Source organism: Coenobita brevimanus, chromosome 52 (assembly GCF_032717465.1).
Source record: "Coenobita brevimanus isolate Jiangsu-jjx chromosome 52, ASM3271746v2, whole genome shotgun sequence".
NCBI lineage: Eukaryota > Metazoa > Arthropoda > Malacostraca > Decapoda > Coenobitidae > Coenobita > Coenobita brevimanus.
Window position 1 is genome coordinate 5,384,604 of NC_137005.1, and position 16,091 is coordinate 5,400,694.

Genomic DNA, 16,091 nt, shown 5'->3' on the forward strand with positions numbered 1-16,091 from the left:
TAGTTTGCATAAAAAACGATAAAAACAATACGGAGGTGTAGCGTACATAATAAATCGCGAAGGAAGAGGTGTTACGCAATCTCCACCCAGATTACAGCCCTTAAAGCTTATTTGGGGCAGGTGGGAGTGAGCATTGCATCCCGTCATCTATAATTAGGCCTGCCCACCCGCACCTGACAATACGAGTACAAGAGAATACAGATACGTGTTGAGTAGAATAAATCGCTATGGATGTGGTGTTACGCAATCTCTACTCTTATGACCCTTAAAACTCACCTAGGGCGGGTGGGAGTGAGCACTGCATCCCAATAGCTATAATGTAAAACAGGACAAGAGAATACTGATGCGTGTTGTGTACGGTAAATCGCTATGGAAGTGGCGTTACGCAATCTCCACTCTGATTATGACCCTTAAACCTCATTTGGGGTTGGTGGGGGAAAGCACTGCATCCCGCCATCTATAATGTAGGCCTGCCCACCCGCACCTGACAATTGTGCTAGAAACGCGGATGCACTCTAATTTGCGCTGAAACCCGGGGAAAATGTAGAGGGCACCTGACAGTTTGATTGTCAGTGTATCACTAAAAAATGCCAGGACACACCGGGGCTAAAATTATATAAATTACCTTGCCGGTGACAATCCGGCCTCATATTTCAAGCGAATAACACAATAAATCACAGGAAAACGCATGGATTTAAAATTGGCTGTTTCCCGGACATCTATGCGCGTCGTGCAAATAAAATCTGACGCAAAGTGCAATACTCTGGCGCATCACCTGGCCGAGTGGGGTGTGTAGGGGCGCTGAGAGGGCGGGGAGGGAGAGGAAGGGGGAGAGGGAAGAGGAAGGGGAGAGAGAGGGGAAAGACAGAGGGAAAGGGAGGAGGGAGAGAGGGGAGGCAGAGGGTACGAGAGGGAAGAGGGAGAGAGGGAGGGAAACCGAAGCAGGGAGGGGAGAAAGAGACGGTGAGGGAGGGAAGAGAGAGAGGGAGAGAGGGGGAGTAAGGGTGCAAGAGCGGGAGGGAGGGTGGAAGGGAGAGAGGGTGAAGGGGGGAGAGTCAGCTGATCACAGAGGTTCAAACAAGTGTGTGTGTAGCTTCCCCTCTTCGTCCTCCCCTCTTATTACTATGCAATGCGTTTCTGACCCATACTCGTCCCTTGCAAGCAGCCGAGGAATTATGCAACAAGTGCATTTGCAGAGCGCTTTGTCCGCGTCAAGGGTGAGTGCATAATGTACACAGAGCCGGCGGGCGAGTCAGCCGGGGTGCGGACAGGCCCACCCAGCTGACCCTACGATATCGGGTTACCTCCAGACGCCACCTGCTGCTTCACGCTATTCCAGGCTGCTCCGGGCTATTCTAGGCTACTCAACGCTATTTCAGGCTACTATACTTCAACTACAAGCTCCACGATGCTCTAGAATACACCACAACATCTAGCTGACTCTGCGACATCGGGTTACCTCAAGAAGCCACCTGCTGCTCCACGCTACTCTCGAGGTTACTCTGGCCTACTTAAAGCTATCCAAAGCTACTTCGGGCTACTCCAGGGTACTCCAGCATCCACGCCACTCCAAATTACTCCACGCACCACCTAACTGACCCTACGATATCGGGTTACCTCCACATGCAACCTCCTATTCCAGGTTACTCTGCAATTAAGAATGTGAAAATCTCCATCAGATCCTGCTGAAATTATGCCAAGTCTTACCTACAGCTTATACATTCTGACTCCATCCACGTCAAGTGTACGTTGAGTTTGATTTACATTTTCTTTCGTGCTCCTTAGCTTACTACCCAGGGACCGGCCCCAGCACTCAGGGGAGTATAGTCACTAGGGGTCGATGATTTATGACGTGACAGAGCAGCTATGGAGGGGATGAGAGGGAAGGAGAGATTGTAAAGCTTCTACGTTATGACTTTTCCCCCTGTCAGCATCTTGGGGTTCCAACCTACGTCGGTCCGACAGTCCAGTTTACCTCAATTAAGTATCCTCCAAATTCGTTCTCCCACTTCTCCCCATTCCCGCTCTTCAAAATTTACCCCTTTCGCATAAAGATTCGAACCTGTATTGGCCCTGGAGTCCACTTTCCCCCAGTTTACAGCCAACATCGCTTCCCACACTCTCCCCCTCTTAATAGTTCTAACACCTTGCTCCCTCCGCAGCACGGGATTCAAACCAGTGTCGGGCCTGGAGTCCACTTTACCCCAGTCAACAATCACCTCCTCCTCTCCCCACTCTCTCCCCCTCCTCCCGCCGTCAACCTGAGTCCACATTTCACCGGCCGAGACAACTGGCCGCTACAATTTTGATGAGTGTCCACCGTCCCCGCTGTCACGCCGCCACTCCTACCTCGAATTCCTTTATCGATTACCTTATTCAGATTGCAAACTTCATCAAGGGCGTGTTTCACCAGCGGCCAGCCAGGCGTCGGAGGAAATCACTCAGCCTCTGGACAGGAGGGGGGAGGAAGGAAGGGGAGAGGAAAGGAGAGAAAGGAGAAGGAAAGACCAAGGTGAGGAGGGGAAGAGACGGAAAGGAGGAGGGGGGAGTTGGAGGGCAGGGGAAGATGGGAGGGGGGAATCACTAGGTTTCTAAACAGAAGGAAGAGGAAGAGATAGGAAAGACGAATAGAGGGTGGGGAAGAGAACAAGAATGAAGGGAAAGAGTTTGGGAGGAGGAAAAAAAAAATGGTGAGCTACAACAACGAACGGAGCAAGGAAGGAATACATGAAGACGAAAACGAAGAAGAATAAAGAAAAAATGGTGGAAGGAGAAGGAAGAAAAAAGAGGGAAAGAAAGGTTGAAAGAAATAAGATACTGTAATAAGAGAAAGAAGGAGAAAGGATGATGAGTCGAAGAGAAAGAAAGAAAGAAAAAGAAAAAGGAAAGGAGACAAATGATGAAAAGTATTAAAAACAGCATGAAGAAGAGGACATAAAGTTGGGCAAAACCAGAGCTCCGGTTGCAAAATCTAAGTAACTCTACTCACCCACCGACGTCACCACCTCTTGGGATCCTGAACACAAACTTACCTGTGGAGAAAAGAGAAAAAAGTTAATTACCATAAACATTACCATCACCAACACCAACACCACCACCATCTTCATCCCACTCGATATAATCAGGCTCCGAATGATTCACTACATTCTCCTTATGCTGAATTAAATCATCTGGCCGTATTAAAGAGTAAAGGAATATTAGATAGAGTGACAAGAGGGGCATGAAGGATTAGGAAATACTTTTATAAGGTTAGCATACTCCGATATTTGTTCTTCTGCATCAGTATCAATTTCTTAAAGGTGCATTTGGCATTAGTGTACTCCAGTAGTATACAATGGATCTCTTTACAGTGCACAATGAAAGAAAAACGATATCATAGGTAACAAGAAACAATTAGACACTATATTCTTCTTACTCTAACTTGACCTAACACTGCTCTCTCTCCATCTTGACTGCAGATATGTGGGAATAAGTTAGCACTAGAATATGATACTAATCAAACAGAAGTGGTTTGAAGAGGGCTTAAAACCATAGCACTATCTTTTAATTTGACTCTCATGAAATACACTGCTAAAGGACAAAACTCTGGGCCAAGTTAAGGTAAAAAGACTATAGTTATCTTTCTTTAGTAAATAACACAATCGTCATCGCACCCAACAGAACCAGGATCTTCAGTGAAACAATCTCATTCATAATTTAGTTGATACTTGACACCGCGACACTGGAGAGAGAGAGAGAGAGAGAGAGAGAGAGAGAGAGAGAGAGAGTGTGTGTGTGTGTGTGTGTGTGTGTGTGTGTGTGTGTGTGTGTGTGTGTGTGTGTGTGTGTGTGTGTGTGTGTGTGTGTGTGTGTGTGTGTGTGTGTGTGTGTGTGTGTGACAAAATACTTACAACACCCAAATTAAACGAAACACAAACAGAAAAATAAAAAAGGAATAAAAAAATGGGCAAACTACCCCCCTCCCTGCCTCCTCCCCCCCTCCCATTGCCGGACCCCCTACAGACCCCATTACATTCTACGGAGGAAGGACACACACACACACACACACACACACACACACACACACACACACACACACACACACACACACACACACACATTTTCAGTCTCTCTCTCTCTCTCTCTCTCTCTCTCTCTCTCTCTCATTCTTGTCCCATTTCTAGAGGGCAACTTGGTGTACATTATCTCGAAGTCCATTACTTCTGAGTCACTATAAATTATTGTTCCAGTTTAATAATGCCAGTCCCTCTCAAAACACACACATTCATCTCTCTCTCTCTCTCTCTCTCTCTCTCTCTTTCTCTTTCTCAATACACACACATAAATAAACACATACCGATACACATATATAATCCGTCTAACGCATACATTCTCTCCTCTCTCCCTGTCTCCTCTCTCTGTCACACACACACACACACACACACACACACACACACACACACACACACACACACACACACAGAGCGCAATTTGCACGTGTAATAGAATATCCGGGCGCATGAAAAACGAGTTACGAGAAAGTTGACTCCCATATCAATCAACAGAAATTTAAGGGAAATTCACATCATGGGGATAATAAGTCCTTAATGCTGTATGGTTTATTTCCTTTTATATTTTCCCTAGTTCTTCAATATTCATACTATTTTTCATTATGTATAAGTAGGAAAATGAAGTATCTTGTGGAATGACGGAGACATGAATGAAAAATGAGGTAATTGAGAGAGGGGGTGCAAGGGAGGCTGGGAAGCATGAAACAATGTGATGTGGGTGGGAATCATTTTGGGAAGCTGTGTGTGTGTGTGTGTGTGTGTGTGTGTGTGTGTGTGTGTGTGTGTGTGTGTGTGTGTGTGTGACGCTCGTGTACGTATGTGTAAGTGCCCGCTGGTGTGTATGTATGTGTGTGTGTGGTCCAGGGCCCGGGTTATGTGATCGCCATTGAAGGTAGTTAGCAACTCATTACTTGATGCAATTAACAAGAATAACTTTTATCGTCGGCGGGGCCTGAGTTATGACCCACCGCGGACCTCATCACCATAAATCGTGTCGTCAAAATTATGGTGATGAACGTAAGGAAGGTGTAGCGAGGAGGAGGGGGAAGGAGGTGAGAAATGAGGAGGGAGGAGGAAGGTGGTGAGAGAAGTGGAGGGAGGAGGAGAGAAGAGGGAGGAGAAGAGAGGAGGGAGCAGGCGTCTGGAGCTTCCCCCATTCTTCTCTCAGGCTCCCAGTTCATTACGCGTACTTTATTTCCCTCCATCCTCCTCATTCACACCTCCTTGCCCTGGACTCTGCTATTCCACCACCGCCAGGACTTCCCGATAATCCGTTCTCCTCGTCCTCCTAACTCATCGAGGGAGGGGGCCTGGTGGATCTTCCCATTCCTCTTCATTACATCCCAAAAGGTACAGACTCATATTTTTTCCTTGTTTCCGTAGTGCTGCATGGATTTCGAATTTGAGGAGGTAATGAACTGCAGATTAAGAACAATGACAAATGAACGTCAAAAATTAACTAACAATAGTTTATCGACGAGGTACAGATGATCCAAATATTTCTTTACACAGTGAAAAAAAAAAAAAAAAAAAAGGTATTTAGCTGTACTTATTTATCCACAAAAAAATCTCAACAAAAGAGATAGCCGACAAACTATTTCTAAACGACAAAAATCATCTTAAGTGTTGTAACCGTCTAATACCATTGAGACAGTTGCAAAATTCTTGATGGTAATGAAAAATGACAGGCCGGAGATGTCACGTAGAACATGGGAGAATTTAGTGACAATGACAGTCACGAATTAAGAGGCAAAGTACCCGTAATATGAAAGTGAATGCGAAGAGTGGTCATGCAGAAACCCTTGCAAACAGTACATAAGAATATGATAATTAAAAAATGCCAAGACAGAGGAAAGAGGAGTAACGCTGCAGGAGGGGAATGGGCCGTGGGTCGAGAGTGGTGGGGTCAAATTAAGCTGCTCCAGAATGACTTAGAGAGTAGCTGCGAGGCACAACAGATGTCTCACACCTGTAAAAATAACCAGCAGGTGATGTGGCCTTGGAATCCAGTGGTGGTTGTGGTGGTGGTGGGGTTACGGAGGGTAGGACTAGGGAGAGAGAAGTTAGCCTGGGTTAAGAGGCATACGAGGGTTGAAGGGGGGGGATGGAAGAAGGGGAGTGAAGTGGAGCGATGGGGAGACAAAGAGGAGAAAGTGGGTCTTCACAGGAGGAGATAAATTAGTACAACTGAATAGGGGGAAAGGGATAACATAGGAAAAGCGTGGGAAACAAAAGATGAGAGAGAGAGAGAGAGAGAGAGAGAGAGAGAGAGAGAGAGAAACCCAGCTGATAACCCAAAGAGATGTTGAAGCCCGTTTGGTTGAGCTGGTCGGAAAAGCGATGTGGTAACTAGTCTCTTTGCGATTACCTGCTTTCTGATTACCGGTAATAAATTGACGGGGGACCATTTTTCGCGTCAGAGCGGGGCCAACAGGTGACCGAGAGAGGGAGTGAAGGATCGGCGGGGTGACGGGGTGGGTTGGCTGGTGTGAGGGAGGGATGATGGGAACGAGATGAGAGGATGGAAAAAAAGTGTAAGTTCAGTCCACTCAAGAGCTACACAGTATTACAGAAAGGTTAATGTACTAGCTTTTTTTTGCCTTTACTTTCCTTTATTTAGGTTAAGGGGCTATCTTTATTTCTCTTTATTTATTTTACGGGGATGAAGGATCAAAAGGGTGGGTGTAGTGGGGTGAAGGAATCATGTAATCGGGGAAACTATGGCTTGGGGGAAAAAGATGGATATGTCGTCTTAAAATCAATACAACATTATAAAAGCGATTACGTGCTATCTTTAATGTTTTTTCTTTTCATTCACGGGGTGGGAATGAAGGATCGAAAGCTTAAAGGGGAAGAGAAGAGGCGTGTTGCGAAAAGATGGCTATCAGTCTAGTCAAAAGCTACACTATATTACAGGGAGGTTAGGAGTTATATATATTTTTTCTTTATATTTTGTGAGGGGAGGAGGAGGGGGTTAAAGGATCAGAGAAGTGGGGGTGAAGACAGCCTGTAGGAACGAGTTGCTGGAAGGTGAGGGGGATGAAAATACGTCCACTCATGTCGAACACGATTTTACGAGGAAGTATAGATGCAATTTTTTGGTGGTGGGGGGAGTTGGGGGAGGTTGGGGAGGGGGACTAAAGTAACTGGTTCGATGAGGTAAAGGGAAGGTCTGTGGAGTAGCTTTTTTACTGCTTTTATTTTTTGAGGGGATAGGGGTAGGGTGGGGAGGGGGACAAGAGAGATGGGTTAGATGGTGCAGGGGGGTTGCTAGGAAGGGTGGAGTGGGAAGGGGGAGACATGAACGCCACAGGTCAGGAATCAAGAGTTATGACAGCAATTACCTACTTACGCAGCCCCCGTTAATAGACTCAAAAGTTAGAATCCTCGGCGACTGCATGGTTGGCTGGCTGACGGAGGCGCATTCCCGACTGTGCCGTAATAAAGAGCGGGGCCTTGATAATCTCGCACATAAAAATAAATATAACGAGGGGGCGTTTTTCAGGGTGATTAAAGGAAAAATAAAATGAGAGGAGGCAGGAGGACGAGGAGGAGAGAGTGCCATGGCTAAGGGTGAGACAAGCAGCCACTTCCACGGAGACAGCTTGGATGATGATGATGATGATGATGATGATGATGATGATGACGACGATGATGATGATGATGATGATGATGATGCCTGCAGGGAAGCACAATGAGAGGGCCGAGATGACGAAGGGAGATACGAGGAAGGAAAATGAAAACTTGTAAGACGGAGGTAGTAAGGGAGAATGGATACAGCAAACCGAGGAGGAGGTTGGAGTATGGAGGTGGAAGTAATGAATATAGGAGGAAAATGAAAAAAAATAGAAAAGGAAGAAGTGGAAAAACGATACGGTAGAAGGAGGAGGAGAATACGGTAGAAGAACTGAGAAGAATGAGAACAGGTGGAAAAGAGAAAAGGGTGACGGAAAAACGTAGGCATAATGTGACGAGGGAAGAGGAATAAGAAAAATAACTGGAAGAGAAACATAAGCAAAAAAAAAGAAAAAAAAAAAGGAGAGGAAAGGAGGAAAACAAATAAGTAAGAGAACTGAAGATGGAGGAAAAAGGACCAGTGGAGACAGAAAAAAGGAGGAGACGAAGAAACAACGCAGACGAAAGGGAAGTAGAGAGAAAAGCTATAATGAGAAGAAGGAAGTGGGGATGAAGTGCATGAAGGTGATTATGAGAAGAATGAAGGTGGCCCCCGGAGAATGATGAGGAGGATTAGGGCTTTAGGAGGGAGGGAGGAAGAGTGAGGAGACAGGAAGACAAATAGGAGGAAGAGCAGGAGGCCGGGGAGGAAAGCCGACCACCCGCCGCCGCTGTCAGCTTCTGCGGTATTTATGAGGTCCATCTTATTACCTCCAACATTACTGACGGAGGTCCCCCCAAACGACCCCCTCCCTCCACCACACCTCCACCACAGCGCCACCACTATCACCACTACATCTACCACCATTGTCACTAATTTATCTACCACCAGTCACTACCCTACCTACCACAACCAGCAATGCATATCTCCTAGAACCTTCATCACTGAAAACAAATCTCTAAAACGTCCACCTCCCTCCCTCCCTTCACCACACCGCCACCACATTTACCACCACCGTCACTTCCACACCTAGAACTACTGTGACCACTACCACATCTACCACCATCATTACCACTGCCATATCTCTTAATACCTTCATCATTACTGACGGAGCTCCCCCACCCCTCCACCAACGGCCCTTTCTCTTCCTCCACCGCAACACCACCATATCTACTGCCACTCTCATTACCACCTCTGCCATCACTTACACTACTACTACAACTACCATCATTGTCACCATTCTACCAACCCCATCATCACTTGCGGAGGTCCTTTCACACGGCCTCTCTCTCTCTCTCCACCACACCACTACCACATCTACAACCACTATCACCACACTATCAACTTTACCACTACTGTCTTTTGTTTCAACATTAATCATCACTGCCGCTACAACACTTACCATAATTACAGTTACCATTCTTATACCACTTCCTTTTCTTCATCCTGACGAAGGCAGTCTCCACAAACCCCACCAATCCACTACCCGAGTCTTCTTTCCCTACTCTTCTCGCTGCCCCTCCTGCATCTTCAACTGCTCCACTAAATCCTCCCTCATCATTCTATCGCCAAATGTGCTTAAAATGTGAGAGGTGCTTTTAAGCAATTTTTTATACGTCCGACTCTGGGCACAGCAACCCGTTTCCCAAGGTCCAGCAGTCCACCTAAGTATTATACACCTCCACATGTCACCACTTAGGCGCCAACACCCACCATCCATACTGAATACGTACATGTTAGGGCTGCCTTATACCCTTACAGAACTAATACCAGACGTCTCTTCAAAGCTGAGTATAATGAGGAAAATAAGCATCAAACCCTGTTATCTTCTTTTTATCTTTTGCCACTCCCACCACCTCCACCACAACCACCACCACCTCAGCCACTAGAACCACCACCACATCAGTCAGACATCCCTCACCCCAAGCAGCGAATGCATCAAAGCGTAGAACCACAAGAACCACAGACATCGTAAACAATAAGAACAGCACACCGCTCCGTCATTACAATCACCACCACGCTGTTCCTCCCACACACACTACAATTAACGATGTTCCTGTACGATTACCTTGCTCACTGCGATTACTAGAACAACTACGGAATTCGTCATCGTGTTTACCTGCCTCTTCGCACCTGAGCAAATACCATCATCGCTTACACCGGTGCACAGTTATCGCATTCATCATCCTGACCACCACCAACCACCACCGCAATCACAGCTATGCAGAACAACATTTATTTATATCATCACTACATGCTCACCATCACAGCTACTAAACCATCATAACTGAGCTATCATCATCATCATCATAATCATCATCACTATCCAGTCTTCTTATCTTCACGATCTACACTACCATACCAACATCATTTCTCTCAGCCACATTACCACCAACATCAACGCAATCATCACGACTACTACCACAACCACACAAACGATCATCACCATTATTAAAGTCCACACATCATCACCACAAGCACCACCTATCATTACCACAAACACTACCACCAGTAACACCACTATTCAGGCTCTCATACCATCTCTGTTATCACCCACACATCCCTCATCACCACACACATCAACACATCACCACTCTCACAAACACCCACTTCATCACTACCCTCACCCCTAAACCCCCACCCACATGCATCACCATCCCCACAAACACCCACTCTATCACCACCACCACCCACACCACCCACACAAACACCCACTCCATCACCAATACCTAGACCCCCACCCCCACATGCACCCACGTTATCATGCAAGGTGTGAGTTATTAACACAGGAGTTTGGGTGCGCCACACACACACACACACACACACATACACACACACACCTACTATTCAATACTTTATTCCACCTTCCCCCACGATGTACTCATTTGAGGAACCTCGTCTGTTAACCCTGCCACCACACTTTTAACTTTAACTCTCTCTCTCTCTCTCTCTCTCTCGCACCTCCGCCGGGGATATATCTTCTAGCAAGACTCCTTCCTTACCAGCTCCTTTTCCTTCTCTTTCTATCCTTCCCCCATCCCCCTGCTCTCTCTCTCTCTCTCTCTCTCTCTCTCATTTCCTTCTTTCCTTTCTAACTTTTCCTTGTTTACCTCTTCTTCCTTCCTCCTCCTCCTCTTATTTTAAAGCATATCCTCTTTCTCATTTTCAACCTAAGCTTCCCTTCTTTACCCTTCTTCTCCTTCACCTCCTCTTCCTTCTACCCATCTCCCCTCTCCTCTTCCTTCCTTTATTTATCATCTCCTCGTCTCTTTACTTACCACCTCTCCATCCTCCTCCTCCTCCTCCTTCCCCCATCCCACTATCCAACCTTCTGCCCCCTCCCCCTCCTCCTTCTACCTCCATGATCCTCCCCATCCCCATCCCCCCTTCCCTTCCCCCTACCCTCCCTCCGGCGAGATAATGTATGACTTCCTAAGACCTGGCCATAATTCTGGACAAGACACACGCAAAAAGAGGAAAACACACACACCTCAACACCGATTTCACATTGTCGAGTGGCTAGCTGGAGTTTGGAACCTACTTGACTCTCTCTCTCTCTCTCTCTCTCTCTCTGAAAACTACTTGGGTTTTGAGAGGGAACTTGTCATTCTTTTCTATATAGGTCAGATTTGTTATGATTGCTATTTTGGAGATCATTTTTTTTGCTTCCTGTGATTAACTCTCTCTCTCTCTCTCTCTCTCTCTCTCTCTCTCTCTCTCTCTCTCTCTCAGACTTTCACATTTTACTTTCCCTCCCTGCTCAATCCTCACATAGGCGGACCTCTCACTGTTTAATTCTTCCTTCATCTTCCATAATTTCTCTCAGTCTACCCTCACTTTACTCCTCTTTAAATTTCACTATATTCTTTACTTCTATCACACAGGAGGACCTCTTCTCTTCTTAATGCCTTCTTCCTTCGTCTTCATTATCTTCCATCTGATTCTCCTTATCTTCTTTTTTTTATTTTCTACATATACTTTGTTCCCCCTCAAATTCCTTTTCCTCTTCTTCTAAACATCTCATCTCAATCTGTTCCTTTTTTACTCCCCAAATATTCTGTGACACTAGCCACCCCTTCCCCTTCCTCCCTACCCCTCCTGCTCCCACTTTAGCATATTTAATCCCTCCAATTTCCTTCCTTTTCCTCCCTCTCCCGTCAGGCCCCACCTTTTCACCCAGTCTCCTCAGTTTCCACATTCTTAACTTCATCTCTTGCCAGTTCCCCTTTTTCCTCCTCACATTTCTGCCACTCACTCTCTTTAGTTATTACGTAGGCTGGCTTTTCTGATTTTCATTTCCTCCCACTTGTTTTCTTTCCCTTCACTTCTCTCGTCTCAAGTTCTCTGCCTTCCTCGTCCCCCAAATTCGCCACCTCCCTCATCCTCACTTAGGCAGACCATAATCCGTCTAACATCGTTTTCTTTTCTCCTTTACCTGCTACTACCATCCTTTTTTCTTCATCTCTCGTCAGTTCCCTCCCCCATTCCAAGCATTCCCTTCCCCTTCTCTCCCTCCACCCCGTCTCCCTAGTCCTCCTTTCTTCAGCCTCGTTCATTTTCCACCATCTCTGTTGGCTTTCACATTTTTACTCCATCTCTTGTCAGTTCCGGCCTTTTTCCCTCACATATTCTGTCCCCTCACTCCCCCCCTCAATCTTTCCTTGCCCCCCCCACCCCTCTGGTCCTCACCTATCCATACCAGAATCCCTCCAGCTTCTTTCCTCACACTGTGTACTTACATTCCTCCAACTTTTTTTTTTTTTATTCCACCTCTCGTGATTTCCCACATTTTCTACTTCTATTCCTCCAACTTCCTTTTTCTCCTTCATGCCTTAACAGTTTCCTCATTTTTCTCCACGCATTCTCTCCTCCCCCCCGACCCTCCAACTCCCCCCCCCCCATTCGCCCCCTCCTTCGCTCCTCGCACCTCAGCGTGGCGACAGCGGGACTCCTCAGGGGAAGAGCCGACGAAAGGATGGCAACGGCAGGGGGGACATCGCCATCCTCCAGACCCCTGTCCCCTGTCTATCACACCCTAATTGTGATTTAATCTAATCATGTGTTAATTAAGGATTTTGATGAGGCCCCGCACACCCGCAAGAAAAAGGCGGTGGTAAACATGGAGGTGCGTAATGAAACAGGAACCTGGGGGGGCAAAAATGGCGATGAGCGACGGGGTCCTGGCAGAAAAAGGAAAAATCGAATGTGCGAGACGGGAAGAAAATGAAGGAGTCACTGTGGCACTGTTGGCGATGACACTGATGGTGGTGATGACGATGATGGTGTTTGTGGCGATGGTGGTGGTGGTGGTGGTGGTGGCATTCATATTACACCGGCTATGATAGTAATTTGCCTGTATCATTTTTAATATGATAAAAATAATGATGATGATGATGATGTGACGGAGGTGGTGATGATATCGTCGTTACCGATGATGATGATATCGATAATGGTGGTGATGTTTTGACAGTGACGATCATATCAATGGTTTTACGATGACGGTGTAATGAATGTCGCTATCGATGAAAATGACGATACTGATGGTGATGATGATGGTGATAATGCCTCTAGGAAACAACAATAGTAATAACTCTGTGGTAACATTAAGAATACCATGAGATAAGAATGGTAATAGTAGCCTGAATGATATTAACGCGACGCTAATGATGATGGTAGTTTTGTGTGGAGGGAGCTGGTGATTTGAATGACGGTGTAATGATGATGGTGATGACGATCGGGCAGGTGATGGTGGTGAGAGTGGAGGGAGTGGGAGATAGCGTGGGAGTGGGTCTGTGGGTGGGGGGTTAAGGAGATGGTAGCGGTGGTGGCTGTAGGAGTGGGAGTGGTGGTAGGGTGGGGGGTTTCAGTGGGGGTGATAGAGTGAGAAGGGTGGTGGTAAGTCTGAGTGACAGAAGAAGGTGAGTGAGGTTGTGGTGGTAATAGGAGGTGATGAGGTGAGGGAGGTGGTGAGAGTGAAGGTTAGGGTTGAGTGGGGAGTGCAAGGTGGTGGGTGTTGGTAGCAGGACTCGGGGGTGAAGGGGTGGGGGATGACAGGGGGGTGAGAGGGGGTGGCGTGGGAGGGGAGGCGTCTGGGGCAGGTGAGAAGCGAATCACACAGGAAGCAATAAACTCTACCAATATTATGTCTGAACCAGTTAAATCCATAAGTCAACACGAAATCAAGGTGAAAAATAAAATATAACAATAATTACCAACTGTATGTAAAAGTATTTATGTAAACGTCAAGGTATTATTATAGCTCATTACGTAAAAATCAGAAGAGTCGTAGAAACTGTCTAGCACTGTCGTAATATCCGACATCTTTTTGTATTTCAATTCTTGTTTACCTTTTTTTTCTTTCTCACATCTGATTATTTCCGAAAGTGCTGATTAACAGACGGCCAGTTGCTGTATTTAACTAACTGACTCATCCACTCTTACTCCCTCAAACTATTTTCCTTATTTATTCAAGTACTTTTTAATCTCTTTGTTTTATAATACAAGCAGATATTCACATACCTAATCCTGTATCTCACACATACAAACCATTATTTTCAGATATTCCAGTATTTATCTTCTTTCACTTTTCCAAACCACTGGCCTCAGACGCTAAAAATTTAATCCAGTGTCTTACTGAATCTCACACTGATTCCCACAGACAATCCAACACTTAACCAAATACTTTGCCCACTTTGATAATACTTTTGCCAGATATTCACAGTCCAAGACGCAGACTCTAAATTCGCTTTGAGATTCACGTTTCAATATTCACTTCTCCTTCTTCCCCAGTTCTCTCAGCTTATTCAACACTTCACTCGTAGCTACTGTCTCTCTCACATCTCTTTCTTTCTTATACATCCTGTCTCTATCCTCATTTCTCGGTCTTTCCATACATACACAAACACACACACACACCTGCCTCTCTCCCTCTTACCCTCTTCATAACTCTCTCTCTCTCTCTCTCTCTCTCTCTCTCTCTCTCTCTCTCTCTCTCTCTCCACACACACACACACACACACATCCGCAACCCTGCCTCCTCCCCCAACTTTGCCCCTGTCCTGTCCTCCAACACAAACACACACACACACATCCCCAACCCTGCCACCTCCCCAACTCTGTCCCTGTCCTCCAAAACACACACACACACACACACACACACACACACACACACACACACACACACACACACATCCCCAACCCTGCCACCTCCCCAACTCTGTCCCTGTCCTCCAAAACACACACACACACACACACACAATCCCCAACCCTGCCTGCCTCTTCCCCAACTCTGTCTCTCCCTCACGCCCATCTGTCCGTCAAGGGGACATGACATCCCCTCCCACTCCGGCGAAAAGGAGGGGAAGAGGGAAGGGAGAACGGAGGGCAGGAGAAGAGAAAAAATTATGAGATGAAAGGGAGGCTGGAAAGTAAAAGAGGGAGAGGGAGAGAGAGAGGGGAGACAGAGAGAGAGAGAGGAGGAAGAGGAGAGAGGAAGGCGAAAAATTGGAGACGAGATGGAGGGAGGGAGAGAAAGGAATTGGGAAAAATATGAGAGAGAGAGAGAGAGAGAGAGAGAGAGAGAGAGAGAGAGAGAGGACAAAAAGTGCATATGAAGGGAAGCGTGAGGCCTGAGCAGCACAGTGTCCCCTCCACCTGTATACACCCTGAGAGAGAGAGAGAGAGAGAGAGAGAATGTAGTATGATCCTGATGCAAACAATGTCGACAAAAAGAAGACAACTAATACACAAGAAAATACTAACGTGTAACTGGGCAAATAAATCACTAAAGAAACGGGGTTACGGTATCTCCCAGGTCAACCATACTATGGCCTACTGTCGACCACTACGCGACCAAAACAAAGACAACTGGAGCTTTATTCTCGTCTAAGCCACTCCCTACATCTATTTCTTTTTCTCTCTAGATGTTATACTCTCTCTCTCTCTCTCTCTCTCTCAATCTAACGATCTATCAATAATCAGTCTATCTCTATCTATCTATATATACCGTATATGTTTCCACTATACCTCTCACTTTAGTTAACTTATTTCCCCTCTCTCTCTCTCTCTCTCTCTCTCACCCAGTTTCACTCCCTCCGTTCATCCATCCGTCCATCTGTCTGTCCAACTGTCCGTTCAAAATAATGGTGTTCTTTAATAGTCAGCGGTGCCGGAAATGGTAGTGGTGGTGGTGGTAGTAGTGGTGGTAGCTGGTAATGTTTGTGGTAGTGGTAGCGTGGCAGCGTGTGTGGTAATGGCAGTGGTGGAAGTAGTGTTGGTATCAGATGTGGTGATGGTGTTGATGACTGTGGTGACGACAATGATTGTGGTGGTAATAGTAATGATGACTGAGGTAGTTGTTGTGGTTCTAGTAGTGAGGTAATGGCAATGGTGATGAAGTTACTGTGGGTGGAATGGTAGTGGTGATG